The following is a 9387-nucleotide window of genomic DNA, read 5'->3' as shown; positions in this document are numbered from 1 at the left end:
ATTGACAAAAATAAAGGAACGTATGCTTTTGTCTAAAACTAATTGTTTTTATTGTTGTTAGTATACTCTGGGTTCATACTTAAAGGGGTAGTTTTTTCAATATAAATCAATAAGAGGGTGATGAAGCAATGCTGATGCTTTTTTAAAAAGTACATAAATATATTCTTCTACTTTGGAAAAAACCTGTTATATCATTTTTTACTATAATTCTTGAATTTTAGATTTAAGGGCAGGGGGTGATGGAGCAATTTCGTCATTATTTCTAAATTGTTGAAAGAAAAAAACGCATAAATATATTTTTCGACTTCGCAAAAAAACTGGTTATTTCATTCTTTGACTTTAGTTCTTGAATTTTAGATTTAAGGGTAGTTTCTCCCATTTAAAAGAAACAGGGGTGGTGGAGCAATTTTGACATTATTTCTGAGAGGTTAAAGGAAGAAAACGCATAAATATATTCTTCTACTCCTAAGAAAACCGGTTATTTCATATTTTTTTACTTTAGTTCTTGAATTTTAGATTTAAGGGTAGTTTCTCCCATTTAAAAAAACAGGGGTGGTGGAGCAATTTTGACAATATTTCTGAGTGGTTGAAGGAAGAAAACGCATAAATATATTCTTCTACTTCGCAAAAAAGTGGTTATTTCATTCTTTGACTTTAGTTCTTGAATTTTAGATTTAAGGGTAGTTTCTCCTATTTAAAAAAACAGGGGTGGTGGAGCAATTTTGACATTATTTGAGTTGTTGAAAGAAGAAAACGCACAAATATATTCTTCTACTCCGAAGAAAGCCGTGTTTTTATTTTTTTTTACTTTAATTCTTGAATTTTAGACTTAAGGGTAGTTTTTTCGATTTAAAAAAAACAGAGGGTGCTGGAGCAATTCTGACTTCATATTCGTATTCAGGGGGCCAAAATACTATAAGACATGTAGGTCTTGTTCAATGAACAGACAACTTTTTTTTTGTGTGCCTGTGATTGTAATCATGCCTAAATTAAAAAAATTTAACATTTTTAGGTATAAAATAATTTTTTAATAAACATTAATAAAAATTTAGTTTTCTAAACATTATTCAAAAGTAGACGAAAGAACAAAGTTTTGTCCTCTTGATGTAATTTTTCTAAATTCAATAGATTAAGTTATAGATAATTAAAAATAAGTATACTTAGATTTCTTTGAATAATTTTTTAACACAATTAAATTTTTCAAATATGTCTACAATAGAAACCTTTTTGAATAGTTGAAATTGTGCAAAATTTAATTGAAAATAATTAATTTATTTCAAGTATTTTGTTACAATTTTTTGAAGAATTTTAATTGCAAATTTTGAAAATAATTGAATTACCAAAAATTAAAAAAAAATTTTTAAAGGTAAATTAGGATATAAGAATTATTTTAAGAAATTCAATTATTTTCGAAAAATAACATTATAATATTTTTAAAAACTAATATTATTAGAATTTTTTTATAGTAATTTTTTAAGATTTAATTATCTTCGAATAATGTAAATAAACATTTATGAAAATTTACTTCAATAAGACGAGCGAACATGACACAGGGTGTCTACTAACCGGGAATTCCGGGAAAACCGGGAAATAACCGGGAATTTTATTTGACCGGGAAAAACCGGGAATTAGCCGGAAATTTTATACCGAACCGGGAATTTTTTCACAAAAATTAAAAAAGTTTTATTATTTTAATTTGTTTTTAAAAAATCAATTTTTATTTCAATTTTTATAGATATTTATACTGTTCTCTAAATTTAAGTTAGTTAAAAATAATTAATTTGATGATAAAAAATCAGTTACCAATTCAAATATATTATGTAAATAAATTTTTAAAAAATTATGGAGTTAATAGAAATATTGTGAAATTCGACTGAAAATATGTAATTAAATTTGTTAAAGAAATTCATTAGAAACTTTTTAACAAATAGAATTTTCAAAGTATTTTAATTTAATAATTGATTAATAATTGAATATTATAAAGAGTTAAATTCTAATGTATTCATGTTTCTTACTGCGAAAATTAATAATTAAAATTTTTATTAGTTAATTTAAAAAAATATACATACTTAAAATTGTTTAATGAAATTGAACTTTCGCAAAATTTTTTTAAATCTAAAAAATAAAATTGTTGTAATTTTTCAATTCTATTGTTTCAAGATAATTGAATTTTTCTAAACAAATCATTGAAATTTTTTTACTTTTTTTGAAAAATAATTGAATTTTTTTAAAGAATTTTATTTAAATTTTTCGAAAATAATCAAGGGAAGTTAGTGACCATAATTATAATTTTATTTTTAAAATTTTAAGTCCCTCTTACAGTTTTAAATCAATTTTTTGCTTCTAAAAATTATACTATTCTATTATTATTTAATAATTATAATTATTGAACTTCTCTTAAATTTTTATCATTTTAAATTTCTGAATGTTCAAATAAATGATATTTATTTATTTCTTGAGCAAATTAAATGTTTATTAGATATTAAGTAAATAATTAATTATTGCTGCTTATTATTTTCAAAAAATTTAATAAAATTCTTCACAAAAATTAAATTATTTTCATAAATAATAGCATTCTTTGGAAGGATTCAATTATTTTTATAAATAGTAAAATTCTTTGCAGAAGTTCAATTATTATCAATGTAATTTTAATAAAATTGAAAAATCCAATTTTCAATTATAATTATAAAGAGACAAGATTATTTTTAAAAACTTGAAAAAATCATTATTTTCAGAAAATTTAATGATTTATTTATGTTTAAAATCAAATTTAAATTTACATTTGATAAGAAAAAAAACCGGGAAAAAATTAGGATATATCCGGGAAAAACCGGGAAATAACCGGGAATTTTGTTAAACGAAAATAGTAGACACCCTGATGACAGCTTGGTTATCAAAACAAAAAGAAAATCGTTTTTTGTTCGTTTCTCGGATCGTGTTGCTCGAATGAAACACTACTGTAAGTGTAATTTTTAACTGACTTTTAGTAAAATTATTTGTTTGACAGAAATTTACAATATTAATAAATAAATCACAATAAAATAATAATCAGTGAAGAATGACTGATATTTTAGTACTTTTCAACTGATTTTCAGTAAAATTCCACTGATTATGAATCCAAAGTCACTTTTTAAAAATACAAAATGGCGAATCCAGGATAGCGGACGAAAATGAAAGGTTTAGTAAGAGAATACGTAAAAATAACATTTCGTATAATGTACAATGACATTTTTTGTAAATGTCACTTCATAATTTTTGTCTTATTACACAATGATTTTAAATAAAATAATTTATATTTTTATAAATATTAATAATTTTTTACATTTTCTAACCACTATAAGGTTTTAATTTTGTAAATGTTCAAATTCTGGTTTAGAAAGAAAAATTTATATTATTATACAACTATATTGTCTAGACTTGCAAAAACCCAAAGTCTAGACTTTGTTGTAACAATATTGTTACAATATATATTGTAACAATATTGGTGACGGTGACATGCGTAAGAATAGTGCAGTAAAAATTTCAAAAAAACACCCTGATCATTACCTACAGAAAATCCTATTAGTAAGAAAAGAATGGACGTATCTTCGCCCTTTTCTTACTAATTATTCAGAGAATCAGGCTAACATTCAAAATCTAACCTTCTAAGTTTAGTTATTTCAAAAAAATTATTTTATTGATGCAAATAAATATTTATTTTAATTAAAAACTATGCATTATTTAATCAAGTAATTTTTATAATTGATTTAAAGCAATATTTATTAAATTAAATTATTCTATTTAATTGACTTAAGTAATTTGTATTTGGTTCAAATAACTATTTAATAGATACCATAAATTAAAATATTTATGTCCAGTAAATATTTACTTAGTTCAAATAAAAAAAAAAAATAAGTAAAAACTAAAAAGTTTAAATACAACCGAACGAGCGTTAGCGAGTGAGGTATATGTTGCTAGTATATATATTAAAATGAAGAATTTTTCTCGGGAAAAGCATGTTGTATTTTATGATTTTCGTTTGTATTTCTTATATTTAAAAAGTTTATATTCATTTTTATATATGACACTTTTTAATAAAGAGAAGTATAAATTTCTGTAAAAAAATATAGAAGAGAATAGAAGAGAAGGAAAAAGAAAGCGATAAACCAAAAATGGTTATGGTTGTGACAACAACCATAACCATCTTTGGTTCATCGTTTTCTTTTTCCTACTCTTCTTTTCTATTTCTTTTTAAATTTACTAATTTATTTTTCGTTAAAATCGTATTTTTGTTAAGAAATACCAAAGTTACAAAGTATGGTTGATATAAACTACAAAATTCATAGTTTAAAGTTAAAAATTGCAAAATTTAAAGTATCGCTGTTATAAACTACAAAAGTTAGAACCTGTAGTTATAAACTAGAAAAACTACAAACTATGGTTGTAAACAAACAAAAGTTACAAACTATGGTTGTAAACATACAAAAGTTAGAATCTATTAGTTATAAACTACAAAAACTTCAAAATATGGTTATAAACTACAAAAGTTACATGCTATGATTGTTAAGTTAAAAAATTCAAAATTTAAAGTATGGTTGTTATAAACTATATGCAAAAGTCACAGTCTGTATAGTTGAATACTAAAAAAATTACTAACTATGGTTGTTAACTTTAGACTGTGACTTTCGTAATTTATAACAACCATAGTTTTTTAACTTAAAAATTTAAGGACAACAAAATTTAAATTATAGTTGTTATAAACTACAAAAATCACAGTCTACTATGGTTATAAACTACAAAAGTTACAAACTATTTTTTTTGTGGTGGTTATAAACTAAAAAAATTACTATATAACTATAGATTGTAACTTTCGTAGTTATAATATCCATAGTTTGTAACTTTTGTAGTTTAGCATCATAATTTGTAATTTTTGTAGTTTATAGCAACCATAGTTTAAATATTGTAGTTATAATAATATAACTACGGTTCTAAACTACAACTTTTTTAGTATGGTTTATAGTATAGTATGGTTAAAATAAGTTACGATGCGTATATGATTGTAAGGAACTGCAAAAGTTACACAGTATGGTTGTCAGAAAATAATAACAAAATAAATTATTAAACTAATATTCAAACATTTAAATGGTTGAAACCAAGAATTAAAAACAAGTTAAAAACTGAATAAAAAATAAATAAAAAACTAAAAAATAAATAAATAATTAAAAATTGAAAAAAAAGTTTATAAAAAATTAAGAAATAATAAACTGATACTTTATAAGAAACATAATTAAAGGAATCGCTTTTTAAAAAAAAGAAAAGTCTCATTAATCGTTTTAATAAAAATTTTAAAATATGCTTCCTAATCAGACAAATGGATTACAAAATCCGACAAATTAGTTACATATACATACTAGTTTTCCTCATTGCGGTGAAAATGTATATATACCTAAACATTACACGTGGCAACTTGGAATAGAAAAATAATGAAAAAAAAAGATTTAAAAAAATTCTGTTTCTACTGAAAAATTGCGTCTCAATTTAAAAATTGCATATATATATATAGTTTTACACATACATGTGAATAATGCACATATATGTATAAGTGTGTATATATGTATATGACGCAGAGCCGAAGCGGTTGTGACTCTATGCCGCTAGGCGGCATATACCGCTTCACGAGACGTAACCGGCATTTTGCGGCTAAAACTGCAAAGGTAAACGTAACCTTGCCGGCTCTTCGGGATTCGTCGTGAGTACCACACACACACACACACACACACACAGCCACTCTTATAAAACCACACCAATATTCTCTCAACAAGAAGGAATCAAATCCATGTAGCTAAACGTGAGAGCGTGTCTGCGAGAGACCATAAGAACAGTGGAAACGGACAAAATCGCCGAGAGTGGGGGGAGGGAGAGAAGAAGGTGTTTCGCTGGCGAACGGTAGAGTAAATTCACAGACACACTGCTAGTAGTGGAGGTGGGGGGGGGGAGATACTGTTCGAGTGGGGGGCAAAAACAAGTAGGGGTATATCATTGTATATACAGGTCGAGTGGGATACCTATATAGTAGTAGTAAAGAAGCTGTAAAATGTACCTCTCTGTCCGTTAGGCGCATGCGCATTCTGTACTTTTCTTACAAGACGCCTTCTACTTCCCCTCCTACTCCTCCTGCTTCTTCTTCCCCCCCTCCGGCGCACACTTATACATATACACAGTACATGAAACAGGTACCAAAATGCACTCTCCCCATGATCTTGAATTTCTTAGGAACTTGAGATCGGCAAATATCGAGAAAAGATATCCGCCACTATAACATTGCGGAATGTCAAGTATTTCTTTTTTTGAGTTTTATTTTCATAAAAGATAGCGCTCACTGTAATAAAAGTTGGAATGCACTTTGGGATGTGTGTTAAAGCTTTTAGTGTCTCAACTTGTAAATTTATTGGGGAAATATAAATTTTTCATGGAAATTTTAATTAAAAAAAAGGGGAAAAAAAAGAAGTGGTTAGGGAAGAAGGAGTGGGGGAACGTTGATTTTTTTACATTTTTGTTACTATTTTAATATTATGTCGATGGAAGATAGCAAGGGAATAGTGCGCAAGCTTGCTCCAAGGTTACTTAAATTGCTATCTGGGAATTAATTCACGTGAAGATTTAGGGACTGTTTTCAGCGAATCTGATGATTTTTCAAAATTTTCAGTCGCCATCTTGGATCTGCCATTTTGAATTTTGTAAATCTGACCTTAAATTCATAATCAGCAACCTCAAAAACCCCCGAGTAACATAATGTTTCAAGTGAATTTGAGCAATTTTAAAAAAAAGTGTCCGCCATATTGGATCCGCCATTTTGAATTTTGTAAATTTTGAATATTCGACTTTAGATTCGTAATCAGCGAACCCAAAAATCTTCGAGTGATAAGTTTTAACAAAATACCTTTTAAAAGGTTTATCTATTTTTTGAACGGCCCCTTTTTACTATATTGCTTAGCGTTACAAATAACATTTTTTACTATTGTTTAGCGTTAAAAACAACATTTTTTTACTGTTGTTCAGCGTTACAAAGAATATTGTTATAATATTGTTCAGCATAAAAAAAATTGTTCCTCCTCTTATTTAGTCCTATATACAGACAATGGTTACCACGCAAATTTTTAGCGTTACTACCAACAATTTATATTTTTTTTAGCGTTACAAACATTAGCGTTATACAAAAACATTTTTTTTTGCTTAAAATACAATATTTCTTATACTATATTTAAGTATTAAAAATAATGGTTGTTACTTGTATTAAGCGTTATAAATAATTAGTCCCTAACATTATTGTTTAGCGTATAACTAACAATGGTTGATACTATTATTAAACGTTACTGTAAATATGGTTTTGCTACTTTTTTAGCGTTACTAGCAATGGTTGCTACTATACTTTTAAACGTTGATAGCAATGGTTACTATACTTTTTTATTGTTACTAGCAATGGTTGATATTATTTTTAAGCGTTATTAGCAATGGTTTTTATTATTATTAAGCGTTGATAGTAATAGTTTCTTCTAAATTTAAGCATTGCTATATAGCAATAAGTGCTACTATTATTAAGCGTTAATAGCAATTCTTGCTTTTAAGCATTACTATACCAATGGTTGCTATGGTTATTCAGCGTTAATAGCAATGGTTGTTTCCTAGAATTAGTTGATATTATTTTTAAGCGTTACTAACAATGGTTGCTATTATACGCTTAAGGGTTACTAGCAATGGTTGATGCTATTTTTATGCGTCAATAGCAACATTTGATGCTATTTTTAAACGTTAATAGCAATGGTAAATGCTATGTTATTAAGCGTTACTAGCAATGGTTGATATTATTATTAAACATTTGGTTGCTATTATTTTTAAGCGTTACTAGTAGTGGTTGATATTATTTTTAAACGTTACTAAGATTATTACGTAAGCGCGTTAATAGCAATGGTTATTGATGCTATTTTATTATAGCGTTACTATAGCAATGGTTGATATTATTAAGTGTTACTAGCAATGGTTGATATTACTTTTTAAAAATTACTAAGAATGGTTGCTAATATTTTTAAGCGTTAATTATCATTAAGCGTTACTAGTAATGGTTGATATTTTTAAACGTTACTAAGAATGGTTGCTACACTATTATAAGCGTTAATAGCAATAGCAATGGTTGGTATTATTTTTCAGCGTTACTAGGAAAGGTTGCTCTTATTATTAAGCGTTAATAGCTTAATGGTTGATTACTAGCAATGGTTGAATTATTTTTAAGCGTTAATTATTATTAAGCGTTACTAGCAATGGTTGCTACTGTTATTTAGCGTGAATAGCAATAGTTGCTGCTATTTTTTAGCATTACTAGCAATGGTTGCTACTATTATTAAGCGTGAATAACAATAGTTGCTGCTATTTTTAAGCGTTACTAGCAATGGTTGCTATTTTTTAGTGTTACTAACAATGGTTGATATTATTTTTTAGCGTTACTATTGGGAAATGTTGCTCTTAATATTAAGCGTTAATAGCAATGGTTGATGCTATTTCTAAGCGTTACTGTCAAAGGTTGATATTATTTTTAAGCGTTATTAGGAATGGATTCTACTATTATTAAGTGTTAATAGCAATGGTTGCTGCTATTTTCAAGCGTTACTAGCAATTGTTGCTATACTTTTTTTTCAACAATGGTTGATATTATTTTTCAGCGTTACTATAAATAGTTTTGCTATTTTTTTAGCGTTACTATATAGCAACGGTTGCTACAATTACAAAGTACTACAAATAATCCTTGCTATTTATTGCTATTTGATACTATTCCTCATTTTATTTTATTGCTAGCATAAAAAATACTAACAAACATTCCTAACATTTGCTATAAATAAAAAAAAAATTTTTTTTGACATATTTTTTTCTATAAATAAAAAATTTCTCGTCCACTGGGTCTCTGATGCGAATATTTTTGCGTTATAACATTTATAGTGGTAATACAAACTGAGTCAGATCACTGGCACTGTGTGGTTTGTAGTCGATGAGCGGACTCACCTAACTTTAGTGGAGGGGGGGGGTGCAATAGGAGGGGGCGTGTACAGATCTTTCACACACACACAAACACATCTCTCACCTCTAGCGAAGCAGGTAAAGAAAAAGGTGGGGGCGACTGACAAGTCGGGGCCCGGGGTCCTGTTCACGATACCTGGTGAACACCAGTCGCATACGAGAGGCCGAGACTCGTGTTCATCACGGCACGTCGGTCCCATTTCAATGTAACTGTAAATTAATAAATGCGAAAAAAAAGGATTTTTTCATTTTTCTTTCTCTCCCAATAAAGTGTTAATTTTTTTTCTATAAAAAAAGTACTTTTTATAATTTTTTTTAAAGTGACTTTTTTTGGAATTTTTA

This window comes from Leptopilina heterotoma, unplaced genomic scaffold, assembly GCF_015476425.1.
Source record: "Leptopilina heterotoma isolate Lh14 unplaced genomic scaffold, ASM1547642v1 Lhet_361, whole genome shotgun sequence".
NCBI lineage: Eukaryota > Metazoa > Arthropoda > Insecta > Hymenoptera > Figitidae > Leptopilina > Leptopilina heterotoma.
Note: the sequence above shows the minus strand (reverse complement) of the source record.